The sequence below is a fragment of the Lissotriton helveticus genome, chromosome 4_1 (assembly GCF_964261635.1).
Source record: "Lissotriton helveticus chromosome 4_1, aLisHel1.1, whole genome shotgun sequence".
Classification (NCBI taxonomy): domain Eukaryota; kingdom Metazoa; phylum Chordata; class Amphibia; order Caudata; family Salamandridae; genus Lissotriton; species Lissotriton helveticus.
In genome coordinates this window covers 930,148,857-930,165,503 of record NC_136063.1, presented here as the reverse complement: position 1 = coordinate 930,165,503, position 16,647 = coordinate 930,148,857, and the positions used below count along the sequence as shown (strand labels likewise).

At 45.1% G+C, this 16,647-nt stretch overlaps 1 protein-coding gene across 4 annotated transcripts in view; it reads left to right on the top strand.

Annotated features, from left to right (window-relative positions):
* ARHGAP28 (Rho GTPase activating protein 28) overlaps window positions 1-16,647 on the top strand; it is a 1,241,333-nt gene that overhangs the window by 1,165,716 nt on the left and 58,970 nt on the right. The window lies entirely within an intron of this gene.

Below are 16,647 nucleotides of genomic sequence, written 5' to 3'. Positions count from 1 at the left end.
GTAGAGTGGTTAAGGATGTCTTTTTGGATGAACAGACCTGGATCAATCACTTTACCAACTTATACAAAAAATATGATGACCCCGACATGGTCACGAACATCCCAAGTTACGAAACACCAATAGACCAGCTTATCTTCACATTAGGGGAAACTGAGCTGGCAATAAGCCAAATAAAATCGGGCAAAGCTCCAGGGCTCGACAAGATTCCGGGGGATCTATATAAGCATGACCCAAAAGTATGGGCACCCTATATCAAATATTTATGCAATATGTTATCTGGCACTCTAGAGTTTCCTGAAAGTTGGAAGGGAGCGGAAATTGTTTTAATTTTTAAAAAAGGAGATAGGATGGACCCCTGTAATTACCGGCCAATTAGTCTAATGGATATCCTCCAGAAAATTTACTCACGACACATTTTATTGCGAATGAGTGATTGGCTGGAGGAAAATTCAATTTTAACCAAGTTTCAAGCCGGGTTTAGATCCAAAATTAGCACACTAGATCAGACTTTTAGATTTTGCTGCCTTTATTGGAAATACGTAAAAATTAAAAGGGGCCATTTCTAAGGGCAGCTTTCGATTTGGTGCCTCGCAATTTTTTATGGAAAACCTTGAGCGAAGCAGGCCTCCCTAACAACTTAACAGTTCAGATCAAAGAATTACACGAAGGAAATTTTGCGCGAATCCGCTGGGGTCCAAATGGTGAATTAACCCAAAAAATCCCTATAGAGCGCGGTGTTCGCCAGGGTTGCGTTCTGGCACCCACGCTTTTTTCCCTTTTTGTAAACGATATTCCCTCATACCTAGAGGGATGCAACAATGACTCCCCAAAATTGAACGGCGAAAGGGTATCATCACTATTATTTGCTGATGATACTATCTTGATTTCCCAAACCAAAAAAGGCCTCCAGACATTATTGAATAATTTTAGCGAATATTGCAGTAAGAAGGGGCTGGAAATTAATGGGAAAAAGACCAAATGCATGGCTCTAAATCCAGTAAAATCAGATAAGGGTTGCTTAATTCTAAAAGGAGTAAAACTGGAGTCGGTGTCTCACTTCTCATACTTAGGGGTGACACTAGACTCGAGTTTTTCTTGGAAAGCTCAATTAGAAAAAAGCAAGTTAATATTTGCCCAGAACGTAAAACCAATACTCAAGGAACAAAGCCTGAGTACCAGCAAAGCAGTGTCCCCAGCGATTGAACTTTTTAAATTTAAAGTTCAACCATCAGTCCTATATGGTGCTGAAATCTGGGGGCCGGGGTCCAAGGATACTTTTTGTGTCATGGACAACAACTTCATGCGAAGCTTGGTACGGGTCCCGAGAGGTACACCATTAGTACCCCTGCAACTTGACTTAAATCTCAAAAGAACTGACCACCAAGTATTGATCCGACCCTTAATGCATTGGGTCAGATTATGGCATGTTCCCGAACTCCAAGATTATAGAGATGGGCTAAAAGAAATTATGGCACTGGATAGTTTAAATACTATCTCATGGCTTAGGCATGTTAAAACTTGGCTTAGCAATATTGGTTTAAAGCATTTCTGGGAGAATCCGGAACAACTACCCCCCAATTCGAAATTAATTTTAAAAAGAGCTTTTTGGTCCTTTATAGCGAACAGGACTATAAGTGCTACTACTGGTGGGACGTTAGTATCAAACTTTTTAAGCTTTAAGGATGTCCCACTTTTTGAGACCTTTATGGATGAAATAGAGCCCCCAATTGCCAAAACTCTGTTTTTAAAATTTAGATATGGGAATCTTTTAACGAAGTCAACTTTGGCACGTTGGGCGAGAAATTCAGACTCATCATCCTTAGCAACTGACGAGATTTGCTCTTTGTGTCATCTAAATGAGATAGAAAATGAGCAACATATTCTCTTTTTTTGTCCTGTGTATGCCCAGGCCAGGAAAAAATGGATCAAACCGATATGTTTATTGTTGGGTCTAAGGTCATGTACACAGGCACTGAGAATTCTGACAACAAACTCTTTGCAAACTATAACATTTAGTGTCAGTAGATTTCTACATAGTACTTTTTTACAAAGGAAAAAATCGGGGTATCAGTTGTAAACTGATCTTGCCTTAGGATTAGAAATAATTTAGCTTTTGGAACAGCGAGAAGTCCATTTCTTGGTTTTAAGATTCTATTTGAGCTCTGATTGTCTTCCAACATGAAATGAAATGTATTGCTATATGTAATGATTTTAACATTTAAAATGTAATGTGTTTTTTCTTTTATGGCATCAAAGCCGAAATAAAGAAATTTTGACTTTGACTTTGAATACTTTCAAATAGCAGTTGACTTTTAAATGCAATATATACAGTTGTTGCAATATGCAACACAAGTTAAACACAAAATAACATTGAGCTCAATGGGAAGTTTTAAGTAAATGCAATAAAATCACTTTACAAATGTTTTTCTTATTCAGGGCTGGATCCTGGATTCAGCCCTGGTGCATTTCCTGTAAGCAGTTGAAAGAAATCGTTTTTGTTACACAGGCGATTTTTAAGGAATATTTGTAAGTTTTGAAAATCGACAGAAGAAATTCTGGCAAAAACCAGACAATGTATTCCTATGGGGAAAGTTGGGTTAACAGTAAATCACGGTTATAATTACTTTTCAGGTTCAGTGCTGGGCTCAGAGAAACAGCACTGTGATCTCTCCTTATTGCAGGTGAGTAAATTCGTTTTTGATGTATGTCGGACGATTTTTAAGGAATATTTTAAAGTTGGGAAAATCAACACTTAGAAGAATTTCCAAATGAAACCAGCCGATGTTACCCTATGGAGAAAATCAAGTTATCGGCCTTTGAGTAAGTACTCGGCTGGCAGAATTAACGTTCTGGGGGTAGACTCAGGGGTCTCCCAGGGTCAGGTAAGTACAGTTGTTACACCTGCAGCAGCACAGGGGCAGCCGGGTGCAGAGTGAGTTAGGCTCAATGTTATCCTATAGAGGATAGGGGGCCTTCGGTTGGTGGCTGCTTGCAGGCAGGCCACGCGGCTGTGGGAGCTGAGCTCCTGGTCACTTACACAGGGCAAGTGGGGAAGTAGAGTAGTATAGGTGATGCACTCCCGGTGGCACTCGGGCGGCTGGGTGCCAGGTGCTTTTGGGCCTTCGGGAGCCCAATGTTATTCAATGGGAATGCTGGAAGTTGAACAAAGGCTGCAGGCTCGGGGACGGAGATTCTTCAGGTGCGACCACCACTTCGAGAGGTAAGTTGGGATCTTGGAGGATAGGTAGACACCCAGGAGTTGAGCACAGGGGGCCGAGGGGCGCCGGACGCTGGGGTGTCTTCGGGACGACGTTGACGTCGGGAAATCTTACCCTCAGCTGGTCGCGGTTGAAGGGGTCCCTTGTTGTGAGGCTGCAGGCATCGTCAGGAGCGTTGAGGAGGGTTCTTGGGCACTGGATTCGTGGTCACAATCGCTGGGGGGGCGTCCTCGTGGTCTTTGTTCACTCAGGCACAGGCCGGGCTCGCGTGTGCAGAGTGTGCTGGAATCGCGGTTCCTGGCTGGCACCAGGGGTTGTTGCTGTTTTAGCAGAACCACTGCTCATGGGAGTCCCAGTCTTTAGATGAGCAAGACAGGTCGGTCCTTAGGGGTTTTCAAGGTTGCTGTCTGCAAGAGATGCCTGGATTTTAGCAGGAGCAGGTTCATGGATCAACAGGCCAGTAGGGCTGGGGCCAAGTCAGTTGATGTTGTCCTTTTGTTAGCAGCTGCACGGCAGGTCTTTTTTTTTTCTTGTTCTTCTTGTTTCAAAATCAGGATCTGAGGAAGGAAGGTCCAGGGTGCCCCTAAATACTAAATTTAGGGGTGTTACAGGTAGGGCAAGGGCAGGGACCAAGTGGTCCCTGTACTGGGGTGAGTACACCCCCTATCCTGCCACTCTCCAGTGGGAGGGGGGCAGGAGCCTAGCTCTGATTGGGTAGGGCTCCCCATTCACAAAATGGCGAGAGCCCAGAGTTGTGCTTTACCTCGCCCCCCCCCCCCACCTGAGGTGTGGGGTTGGCAGAGACTGGCACACCCCCTTCCCTTCCTTTGTTTTTCCCGCCTGTCTTCCTGCCAAAGTGTGGGTCAGAACCGGTGGGGGCCAGTTGCTGAGTACAGCAAGTGGCCTGGAGAAGCTCAAAAAAGGCGGCATGCCTTTGAAGATCCCCCTGCCCATCCCGGGGGAGGAGACCTATCACCTCGTCCCAGGATGTGCATTGTTGCAGACCCAGGAGAGCAGATGGCTCTCTACCCAGGGGTCCAGCAACATGTTTCCTATGTGGCAGCCTAGGCAGCCTCTTAGTCAGGACACTGGTAGTTGGTTAGGTTTCAGGGGGCATCTCTAAGATGCCCTCTGTAGTGCATTTTACATTAAATCCCACACTGGCATCAGTGTGGGTCTAATGTGCTGAGAAGTTTGATACCAAACTTCTCAGTCTTCAGTGTAGCCATTATTGTGCTGTGTAGTTTGTAATGACAACCTTCCAGCACATATACTCTTAATGGCATCACTGCACTTACAGTGCCCAGTAATGGCCCTGGGTACTGTAGGGGCACAGGGCTCATGCACCTGTGCCCTCACCACTGGCATAGTGCACCCAGCTAGAGGAGTGACTGAGGTATGCCAGGGCAGTGTGTTTGTGGGCATGGCACACGGATGTGTGCCATGTCGACTCTCTGTTTAGTTCTGCACCAAGACACTCAGCCTGCAAAGGCAGTGTGTGTGTGTCAGGGTACAGGGCCTCTAAGGGTGGCACAATAAGTGCTGCAGCCCTTAGGGGCCTTCTCTGGTCACAGTGCCCTGGTTACCTAGGGTACCATTTACCAGGGGCTTACCTGTGGCCAGAGATGCCAATTGGGTTTAGGCTTTAGTACAGTTTTTAGGGAAGGAACACAGGCCCTGGAAACCTGATTGGCGGGGACCGAGGGCACACCAAGGAAAAATGCATCAGTTATCAGGCAAAAAGTGGGGGGGGGTTACTGCAACAGACACCCACTTTCCTACATCAAACAAATAAAGAAATGATTGAATATTTTATTACATTCAGAAACAAATATAAACAAATCAAAATATTAATTGTAATAGGTAGGTTGGGGTGTTTCTAAATTCAATTTAGGCAACTCATTGTCCCTACTAACTTCTGTTTGATGTATTTGCATTGCTCCCACAAATCAATCGGAGGATTCTAAATACATTTTAGCCTCCAATTTCGAATTCCTTCACATTAACAGAACGTTTTAAAATGTTCATTTGTATATGTTGCTTCTTTCTGTATATACACTTTAATAAGTTGTCAGTATGATGTAATTTTCTAAACAGTCGCAGACCCTTTGAGTAGGCTATGCGGAGCCCCACGGGTCCCCGGGCTACAGGTTAAGAACCACTGCTCTACACCACTCCACTCTATCACACTTCACTCCACTCCACTTAACTCTACACCACTCTGCGCCACTCCATGCCACTCTACTCAACTTCATGATTCTCATTTGGCCATGCTAAACAGTAGCCAAGCTGGTGTACAACATGGCTAAGTCTAATTGGAAAAGTCAATAGTTCTTGTATAATTGAGGCCTATTGGCTTTGCCAATGCTTGTTCTGTATTGGGCATCCATGTAATCATTGTACAGCCACACTGCTTTCTTGTCTGCCCCTTTAAAAAGTACACCTGCTTCGATTTCTCCTTCATGAAAGACTCTGGTGCCCGACAAGAATCCTTCTCCTTTACTTCCGGTGGGTTCCATTTTGTGATGCTCTTAATGGGTCTACAGAAACACTCCACATACTTGTCAAGGTCAGCCTTGCATACCTCTTCCCAACCTGCATTGGCTTCTGTAGTCAGGTCTCAACCAAAGGCTATGCAGTTACCGTTCTTTGTTAAGGGCTTGATGTTTTATGTTACATTGGAAATCCTCGACAGCAATCTCATGCCTTTTGGAGGTAGGCATGAGCATTATGAAATATCTCAAATCTTCCTATTCCACCACTGGGGCTTCTGGAAATAAGCCGGTGAATTAAGGTGTCTAAATGTTTTTCAGTCTACTATGGGAGTTCCTCAATAGCCAGAACTGCCTTCTGTGTGTTATTGTTTGCCACCTTACTGGCAATCTTTATAAGTTTTACAAGACTAACATCGGTTTTATTGAACAAGACTTGTAATTTGAATGTAAAACGCAAATGGTTACTGGTTTCTTAAACTGTGCCTAGTTACCTTCCTATTTGGCATTCTTATAGTATTAACAATTGACTCTGTACCAGTCTCAAACCCATTGCCTAAAAGTTGCCTGCCAATTGAGCAGCACACACTGAGTCCACTGGACTGTATAAAAAGGATATGCACCAATTGGATTCAGTTTCATATCCCAGTGACACATGATACCTGAAGCTCCTGTGTGCTGGGCCTTTGAGGAGAAATTTCCTTTGTGTACCATCAGGTCTATGTAGTATGCGAGAGAGAGAGAGAGAGAGAGAGAGAGAGAGAGAGCATGGCGGGGATTGTACAGGCCTGTGAACAGCAAAGAATGTGGTGCTATCTTGCTACGTGTTGGATTTCTGTTGCCAGTCCCGGTCTGTTCATTTCCAACTTACGAGACATTCTTGACCTTATATAGGTCTGGCATTAGACAACACATTTTGATTTTACTAAAATTATACAGATATCCTACTGACAAGGGCTTCCAGCCAGCCATTTTCATCCATTAATCATTCACATTTTTCTTCTGGCCCCTACAACATCTGTTTTTTATATATTAGGCTTACTGCCTGAAAGGCTGCCAAATTCCGTGGTTATCTCCTGCACTGCTAAAAGTGTCCTTACACGGTTCGGTTTAACCAGTTGTAAATTGTCTGGATATGCCACACATTTAATCATGTGTCTAGGTAATCTCACAGGTTCAACAGCTAGATTGTCGGATATCATTCATAATAGTCGTTCCATATAAAGTATACAGGTAGGGTGGAAGAGGCTATCCATGGCATGTTCCCTGTGTGCTTGGAAAACTTTCCAGAGTTGAGCCCGCTAACTGATATTGTTGCAGGAAATTGCAGACAGATTTCTTTAATTGCCTTTACAAACCGTGCTTGGAAGTCCGTCTGTTGCATCTCCCCCCATAAGAATGCCCATTCCACCCTCTCAAAAGCCTACTCTGCATCTAAGCATATATGGGATAGAGGTTGCACAGAGAACTCTTTCCAAACATTGAAAATAGTAGCTAGTTTACTATGTGTGGTAATGTCTCCAACTGGTACAATCTGTGCTGCCAAGGTGATATTAAACAGACAATTTTGCTATTAAGCCTTGTTGCAATAATTCTGCCATAGTCGCTACAACGTAAGGAGATTGTGTGATAAGAACCTACTAGATCTTGCAAAATCCAATAATACGGCCATGATTCTATAACTCCGGTATTGTCCCCCCTTGTGGTAAGAAACTGAATAACACGTGCTATTGCTGGAAGATTCAGCCTGTGTAATTCCGCAGGGATTCCATCAATGCTGGAGGCCGTGCCATAGGACAGATTTAATAGTATCAACCATTTCTTGGTAGGTAATAGGCTGAATTAAGCATGCCATATTGAGATCATGAAATGTAGGTGGTTTGTTACCCTCTAGGAACCTCATAATATTTATTTTGTAGGTTTTAAACCCGGCTGTGTTAGAATGATCAGCGGAGTGTAGTAGTTCATAATAGCTCTGAAGCTCTTCAGCGATAGCCGATTGATCATTAATAACCACCCCCTCACAGGTTATAATAGACATCACCATTTATTTAGCAGTATTCATTAGAGTTTGAGCAGCCAATAGAGTACCAAATTGATCTCCATGCTCGAACTGATGATGCTTATATCTCCTGGCTTGGTCGGCAAGTTTTAAATTTGATATAGCTTTAATTTGTGACTGATTTTTTTTTAATTTCCTGCCAAGTTACTGTTTTTAAATTTGCGTTGTCTGAGCCTCTGGTAAGTTTTCTATGGAGATCTTCCAAAACCCCCAAATGGGTTCTAAGACTATTATTTTCTAATTGTTTTAGCTATTTAAAGTGGACCAACCACATATTCTTTAGTGAATTCTCTTATATAAGCTTTTAATGTGCCCCAGACCATCCTGGTACTGGCCATACTTTGGTTAACGGATACTAACTCTGGTACCTGGATCCGTAGTTTGTGTAAATATTGTTGTAAATAATTCGGAAAGATCCACAACTGGTTAGGAGGTTGGCTACAAAGGACTTTTGAATCCAGGTAGAGGGAGGCATGATCTGATACCCAATTTGGAGGAAATGTAACCTTGGACCAAGGTGCTAATCTTCTGCTTATTAAAAAATTATTGATATTGGAATAATGATGATGAACTGGGCAATAAAATGTATAGACTTTTTTGATGCCCTTATCGCATCTCCATGGATCTACCACCAGGTCGTATTGATCCACTAGTAGAGAAATCGCCCTCCTCGTCTGACGCATGCTGTTGCGGGCATCGGCATTTGTTATATTTAATAAGGGAGACTGAACACAGTTAAAATACCCTACGATTAAGTAGTCCCCTGGTTTATCTACCAAGACTGTGCATATGTCACACACGATAGATAGATAATCCTGATTTGCTCCGTACCTGGAGCATATGTTATGTGTAGTAGTTTCTAAATGCGGTGTAATTATTGCCCACCTCCCTGCGAGATCGCTTGCTTAATGTGAAATTTTGAATTCTGTTTTAGAAAATAGCATTGTTGTCCCTTTAGTTGTTGTACTGACTGAGCTCTTGTATACTAATTTAGCACCAACACATTTAAATAGTGATTTATCCTTTGACAATGTTCTAGTCTCCTGTAGACAGACTAATTCTTAAAAAAAGAACTGATTAAGGGAAGATGGCGGCTGGCGGCAAGTTTAAGAGCATGTCGGTGCCTGGATCGTGTGAACCCTCCCAGCGCTGACTGCCATGGGGTGACTGCCCTTTCCCTTACCCTCAGCACCTTATCTTCACTGTTGTATTGCTGAGCTGGGGCTGGCTGCATTTCTTTTCGGAGGGACCATTCCTCCTCCCTGGCGGTGGGAGGGGGTATGGGGGGTGTTGTCAACATCCACGTGGCTCTCCTGGGACTTTTTTGAAACTGCAACTGGTTGGAAGAGCAGGGCGCTGACCCGGTTTGCACTGACTCTGGCCCGACTGCTGTTTGCTCAGCCTATGAAGTGCTTTCCCTGCGGAATCAAAGTGGAGGGGGAGGATCCTTTTTAATTTGTTTAGTGACCCACTCAGCTATGCTCAGCTTGGCTTGGCTCAGGAGGCCAGCTAGCCTGCCAGTCACCTAGCCTCCAATTCTCGACTGCCTTCGCCCTATCACCTAATGGTGCGCAAAGGAGCGGGGTGAGATGCCCACATAAGCCAGGACCTGAGCTAGAACAGAATTAATTCGGGGGAGCGAGGGGGCGCAATTTCTGACTGGATTCATTCATCTGCATCAGTTATGAATGGGAGGGTTAGGGCCATGCAAATGACCAGGCAGGCCCGATATAGAGTATTGAGTACTCCATATGGGTAGAGTACTCAACCTAAGGTACCCTAGGGTGCCCTGTGTGTGGAGGGGATGGGGGTGGAAGGGGCACCGAAGGGAAGACTTATGGTGGAATGGCAGGTTATTGGGAAAAAGCATTTTAAAGGCAGAGGGCATCTAAATTGCTGTCAGACATGGACAGCGAATCTTACCCTTGACAATTAGCAAAATTAGCATTACTAAACTCAGTTTCAAAGGGTTAAACTCAAGATTAAAACAAAAAATGAGGACATTTAGAGGCGACCAGATTAAAATCTTGGGTGAACTTCATATAGACCGTTTAAAAGGGACACAGCAATAAATTAGTGCAGTGTATGCACTCTATTTATTTATTTATTTGAAAAGTTTTATATAGCACAAACATATTCCTCACTTCTTTTCCCCTATAGCAAAGCCTTGGCACAACAACTCATGTCAGGGTAACATCATCACTTTGTCAATCATACATGACACAACAACACTTGCTACGTAGGCCACAGTGCAACTCAACAATCTTTTAAACAAGCACTGCCAGCAGTGTAGCATGCTACCTACCCTCTAACACACTATGGAGGCTCTTCACGGAAAACTCGTCAGGCGGTCACTGCAGCTTGCACCACCTATTGCCCTTGCCAGGACAGTACCAACACAACTAATCGCCACTATTTTCCTACAAGTGTGACAATTCAGACCATTCTGGAAATCCAGTACTACTAGGATGGCTCGATGGCAGGTATTAGTTATTTTTATAGCGTAATGAATTAATAAACAACTGTTTCATTGCTCATTTCTAAATTAGACAGAAAGTGCCACCATGTGGCAGACTGTCACAACCGCCCTTGTTGACAATCAGGTGCCAGTTCGTGCGCCGGAAACCACAGGCTCAAATTAACCACTGCCTACAATACAAGGTAAAGTCTTACAGCAATCGGAAAATGTAAACACACATTGCTAATGGGGACACGTGGTTGCTAAGGGGCGGTGATCAATATGCAGTGTGTTAAGTAAATTAGCTAGGTTTTGTTAAGTAAATTAGCTAGGTTATTTATATTACCCCAATAACAATCTGAGTGTTAGCTTACATTTTGTTCTGGTTTTTACTAATGAAGCAAACGCTGTACATAGAGAGTCTGTGCAAAGTAGCATGGGTTTACATGAGAAAATGACAGAAGAGGGTGATATAAAGCAGTTGGTCAGGGTGAGGGTTGGGGCAGCGGAGTACGCAAGATTGTAGTTTAAGGTAACACACGCCGTAAACTTAGCAACAACTTGTGGTATGTGTCGCCCACTGTAGTAGAAGATGCACCGTCTGTGAGAGAGCATCACAGGGCGCTTGCAGCTGTCTCCTCTGCGGTACTCTCTTTCTTGAATTTCTTCAGAGGATTCTAGTCATTACCACCAGTTGTGGGCATCATTTGGCACAAATACTTAACTCTGGATCATTTTTAACGGGCTGTTCACTACAGGGTAAATTGTGCTTTACGCTTTTGACAGCATGCAACTTTAATGCAGTAACAAACCATTTTTCTGCAGATGCTATGCGGATTTTGCATCCTTTTTAGGTCTCGCCTGTCAATGCGCATGCGCATTGAGCAGAGCGAGACTATGGGGGCTTAAACAGAGCTTACCTACACTGGCGATTCACTGGCGATTTGATGAAGTGCATGTGCACTTTTAACTCAATGCGCAAGCGCAATTAGTTAAAATGCGCGTGCACAGCATCAAATCGCCAGCTTAGTGCCGCCAGCAGCTCTTCCCGCTCCGCCCCCTGCTGCATCAAAGGCTTGGCGCTCTGCCTCAGCCCAGCCATTCTCCTCCCCTAATTACCCCCTGCTGCATCAAAGGCTTTTTCACGGCCGGCCGGCCGTGCTTTCAGTTTCACGGCTGGCCGGCCGTGTCTCCTTTTCTTTTTTTTTTTTTTTTTTTAATCCGCTGCATGTTGATAATAACGATATCTGCTTGCTTTGCTTTATAACACTTCTTATCATAGTTTTGCCGTTTCTAAGTTCTATCAATCACAGGCTTTATAACACTTCTTATCATAGTTTTGCCGTTTCTAAGTTCTATCAATCACAGGTTCTACTGTTATCATTCTCCTCCCCCCTCCCCACATTAATGCCCTCCGTCTTGTTTGTTGCAGTCTGTCTTCCTTTTGTCTCTCCCTATCCCTCTTACTTCACCTTTTTCTCTCCCCTTCCCTCTGCTTCGCCATCTCTTCTTTCCCTCTCGATTCCCCGTGTTTCCTCCTTTCCCCCGCCTCACTCTCTTCACTATATGTCTCACTCCTTTCTTTCTCCCCTTTATGTATTTTTTCCGTTCTCTACTTCTCTCTGTCCCTTACCTCTGCACACCCCTTCCCTCCCTCCACTCATCTGTTCTCTCCCTGCCCCCTTGTTTTTTTTTCCTCGCACAAATGGGAAAAATGGCACCCATCTGTGAACCTGGCAACCCTGGGAGCTGCTTTCCTTCTTAGATGGCATTACGTCAGCAGCTATTCCGGGTCCCTGCCACTCCGGGTCCCAGTTCAGGCCTTTCTTTTGCACGTCATTGTTTTCGGGCAAATTGGTCCAATTTTCAAAAGGGTAGGGGGTGCGGGGGCACACTGCAGGTCAGCATTACATACCGCAAATCATTATGGCAGATGCAGTTCCTGTTAGATGTGTTTTAACATATGTGTTTGCACAGCCAATGCTTGATGCATTCCTGGACATGTGTTTCTGAGTTATTTCGCTCCTTCAACAGAAAGTTGCAGTCGTATTGAGATCAATTACAGTTCCTTCTTCCACGTGTATCTGCTGCTGTACATTTAAATGTATATCAGTTCTCCTGCAAGAAGTGTTGTTTTCCATACTATGCTCTCCAGATGACACCATATCATCAGCGATTCCAGAGCTTTGCCCTGGGCTTGCCTTTACCTTTTAGGGTGCATTAGTACATCTGTTATAGTTGAAATGAAACAGGACGACAACTCCCAGAATGCATTCGGCTGTTAAAAGGAAAGCTGAGCACTATTCTGTGTAGCTGGTATTGTGCTCTTACTTGTACATCCGTTCCTGTGCTATGAGCTGCTCCTGGGCTTTTAAAAATGCAGCAGTCCTACTGAGAATGTATATGGAGTCCCTGCTAATAATTGTTGCATCTGTGGCATTAAACAAGTCAGACCCCTCACCCTCACCCCCTCACCCTCAACCCCTCACCCTCAACCCCTCACCCTCACACCCCCTCACTCACCCTCACACCCCCTCACTCACCCTCACACACCCTCACACACCCACTCACCCTCATACACCCTCACATCCTCTCACCCTCACCCACCCACCCTCACACCCTCACACACCCTCACACACCCTCACCCCCTCACCCTCACCCCCTCACCCTCAACCCCTCACCCTCAACCCCTCACCCTCAACCCCTCACCCTCACACCCCCTCACCCTCACACCCCCTCACCCTCACATCCCCTCACTCACCCTCACACCCCCTCACTCACCCTCACACACCCACTCACCCTCATACACCCTCACATCCTCTCACCCTCACCCACCCACCCTCACACCCTCACCCACCCTCACCCTCACACACCCTCACACACCCTCACCCCCTCACCCTCACCCTCACCCCCTCGCCCTCAACCCCTCACCCTCAACCCCTCACCCTCAACCCCTCACCCTCACACACCCTCACCCTCACACCCCCTCACCCTCACACCCCCTCACTCACCCTCACACCCCCTCACTCACCCTCACACCCCCTCACACACCCACTCACCCTCATACACCCTCACACCCTCTCACCCTCACCCACCCACCCACCCTCACACCCTCACCCACCCTCACACCCTCACCCACCCTCACCCTCACACCCTCACTCATCCTCACCCCCTCATCCTCACACACCCTCACTCACCCTCACTCACCCTCACACCCTCACTCAGCCTCACTCAGCCTCACCCTCACACACCCTCACCCTCTCACCATCACCCCCCTCACCCTCACACACCCTTACCCTCATCCCCTCACCCTCACACACCCTCCGTCACCCTCACACCCTCACCCTCACACCCCCTAACCCTCACACCCTCACCCTCACTCCCTCACACACCCTCACTCACCCTCCCTCACACACCCTCACACACCCTCACCCTCACCCTCACACCCCCTCACACCCCCTCACTCACCCTCACTAACCCTCACACACCCACTCACCCTCACCCTCACACCCCCTCACCCTCACACCCCCTCACCCTCACACCCCTCACCCCCCTCACACCACTCAGTGCTACAACACATATTGTGTTACAATAGGTGTCACATTTGCGAAAGATAAAACTATTGGCATTGTAAATAACAAAGCTATTAATTTCGCTATTTTCAAAACAAGCACAGAAATAAAAAATGTGTCCTTTACAATACCAATAGCTCAAACTTTCCTAATGCGAGACCTATTGCATTGCTGTGCTTCTCTCCTCTGCTGCACTCTCCTGCTCTCTAGAGATGTGGCCTAACGACCAGAGCTGCCATCTAAGTCACGTAAATACAAAACATGTTGCATTCCAAATGCTATAGGTGTCACATTCGCGAAAGTTATAACTATTGGCATTGTAAATGACAAAGCTATCAATTTAGCTATTTTAAAAACCAACAAATAAATAAAATATTTGTCATTTACAAGACCAATAGCTCCAACTTTTCTAATGCGAGACCTATTGCATTTCCAATGCTTGTTGGGATATGTAAGCATAGTACTGAACACTGACGGCCTGTATCTTGGGCAATAGCAGTAAAATGTGCAGAATTCCACTTCACTTAGGAGACCTCTATATATTTTCCCTAATTTGCTGCAATGTGCATTGTTGCAAACACAGCCACCAATGAATATGCGTAATGCACCCATTAATTGCTGCAGAATATATCTCTTTACAACACATGCTTTAGATTGCATGCCAATAAAACGCGTGTGTTACAACAACTGTGTTGTTACAACAACTGTGTTGTTACAACGCGAACCATTACATTGCAAGTCGTTACAACGACTTGCTGTAGGGGGCGCGCTGGATTTAGGAATAGTATAATGTACTCTTCCTACTCCAGTTTGTGCTACAGCAGGGAAGGAGTTGGATTGTAAATCCAACACCTTCTGCCCCCTACAGCAAGTCGTTGTAACGACTTGCGATGTCATGGTTCCCGTTGTAACAACGCGGTTGTTGTAATGGCATGCGATCTAAAGAATGCGTTGTAAATGCTGTTTCCCATTGCTGCATAATAAAGCCTTTGACACTTTCCCTTAATAGTACTATTTACATGCCCAGTCTAAGAATATTATGTGGGAAACTATTGGCCTGATTTCCTATGTCTCATGCACTAACACATAGCAAATGTGACCAATGACCATGCATTCTGTTGGTAATTCTTGTCATATTGTGGTACTTCTGCCACATGGAAGGTACTCTTAAAGCAGTGCGGTCCACTCATGGTTCAATGCTTAAACTGGCATACTGGTGGTAATAATTCATCAAATGTGTTTTGGGCTTTTCTTGCCACAATGGTTCCTAGCCCCCGTGTAATACTTGCAGTGGCATATTTTGAGGAATCTTGGAATACTAAAAACATTACCAGAGCTCTCTGCGAGCTCAGCCTGTACTCTTTATGTACTTGTAGGTCTACAACTATGCACTCACTCGTCCATTCATCCAGCCACTCAGCCAGTGCACTCACTTGTTCATCCCTGTACCCACTCCCCCGTATCCAAATGTTGACTCATTCTCACATTCATCCACTTCTACTCCCCATCCATAACACCACACACAGAATCTCTGCATGAGATGAACAGCGATTGCACTTTTAAAATAGCAAGGCCGTCTTTGCCAATGCTCGTGTTTGATTTTTTCGCAGCAACACATGTTTTTTCTGCACGTCTTATCTTATGCATGAATACACAGTGATAACCGCCATAAAAAGTGAGAGCAGTAAAACGTAGATTATGAAAAAAATGACATGTAAAGAACATACCATAAAATTAAAGAGTTGATAAAAAAAGAAGGTACTTTATTCCGAAACGTAAAACAGTGATTTTCAAGGGCAAAGATCCGACAAGGTACGTATTTATTTGGAATATACCTTTTTTTAGTTTGCTTCATCTGAAACAGAACAGGAGTGAGAACAGTAGAATAATGGAAACGTCAGAAGGAGGTGCAGTGCCATCTATTGGGCGATCTTTGTACTTCACTGTGTGTGTTAAAGGACGGTCTCTGGTAAAGTAATCCAAGGGTCGCTGAAAGCTTCAGCACTGAGAACATTCCGAATGTATTAGGTACTTTTAAAAAACTGTGGGGCTTATTTACAAGCCCTGTGCAGCACATTTCTGCAGTCAAAGCGTCACTTTTGCAACGCCCCGGATGCGCACAGTGCAGGCTTTTCATGGCCTCGTACATATGGGGGATATTTGCAAGGAGCTTGCGCCGCCACTTCGGCACTTTTTTTGATGCATCAGCAGTGCAAAGTGCAGACCCATATTTACCCACATAAAGCCACCCTGCATGGCTTTTCATGGCCTTGTAGATAGTGAGTGAGGCAACACAGGGCAAAGCGCTGCGTTGCCTTACTTAGCACCAAGGAGGCAGTCCATGGGCATTGCGGTGGGTGTTCCCACACAACACCCATGGATTTTGACGCAGTCCCAGATTTACAAGGACTTGTAGACCTGGGAATGCGTCAAAACCTTACACCTCTCCAGGGCAGGCACAATGAGGATAATTAATTGTTATCTCTATGTGTGCTGCATTCTGCAACATACTTAAAAGGAGGAAAATACCTCCATTGATTTTTTGTATGCAGGAAGGGACAAACAGTCATTGCTACAATGCAGACCCCCTTGCACCATTGTGCAAGGCTGCACGCGTTAACGCTCGGCAGCCAGTTGTACGCCTGCGTAAAAATGAGAACAGGGATGTGTCATATCGTCGTAAATACAACGAATCCCATCACTTTGCCTATGGTACGGTGCAACAAGCTGGCTTGCAATGCTGCATTGCGCCTGTTGCTTGCAAATATGCCCCATGGTGTGAAGTAACGCAGTGCAAGTCGCTGTGTTGCCTCACACTGTTTCAGAGAGGCATGCCATGGGCGTT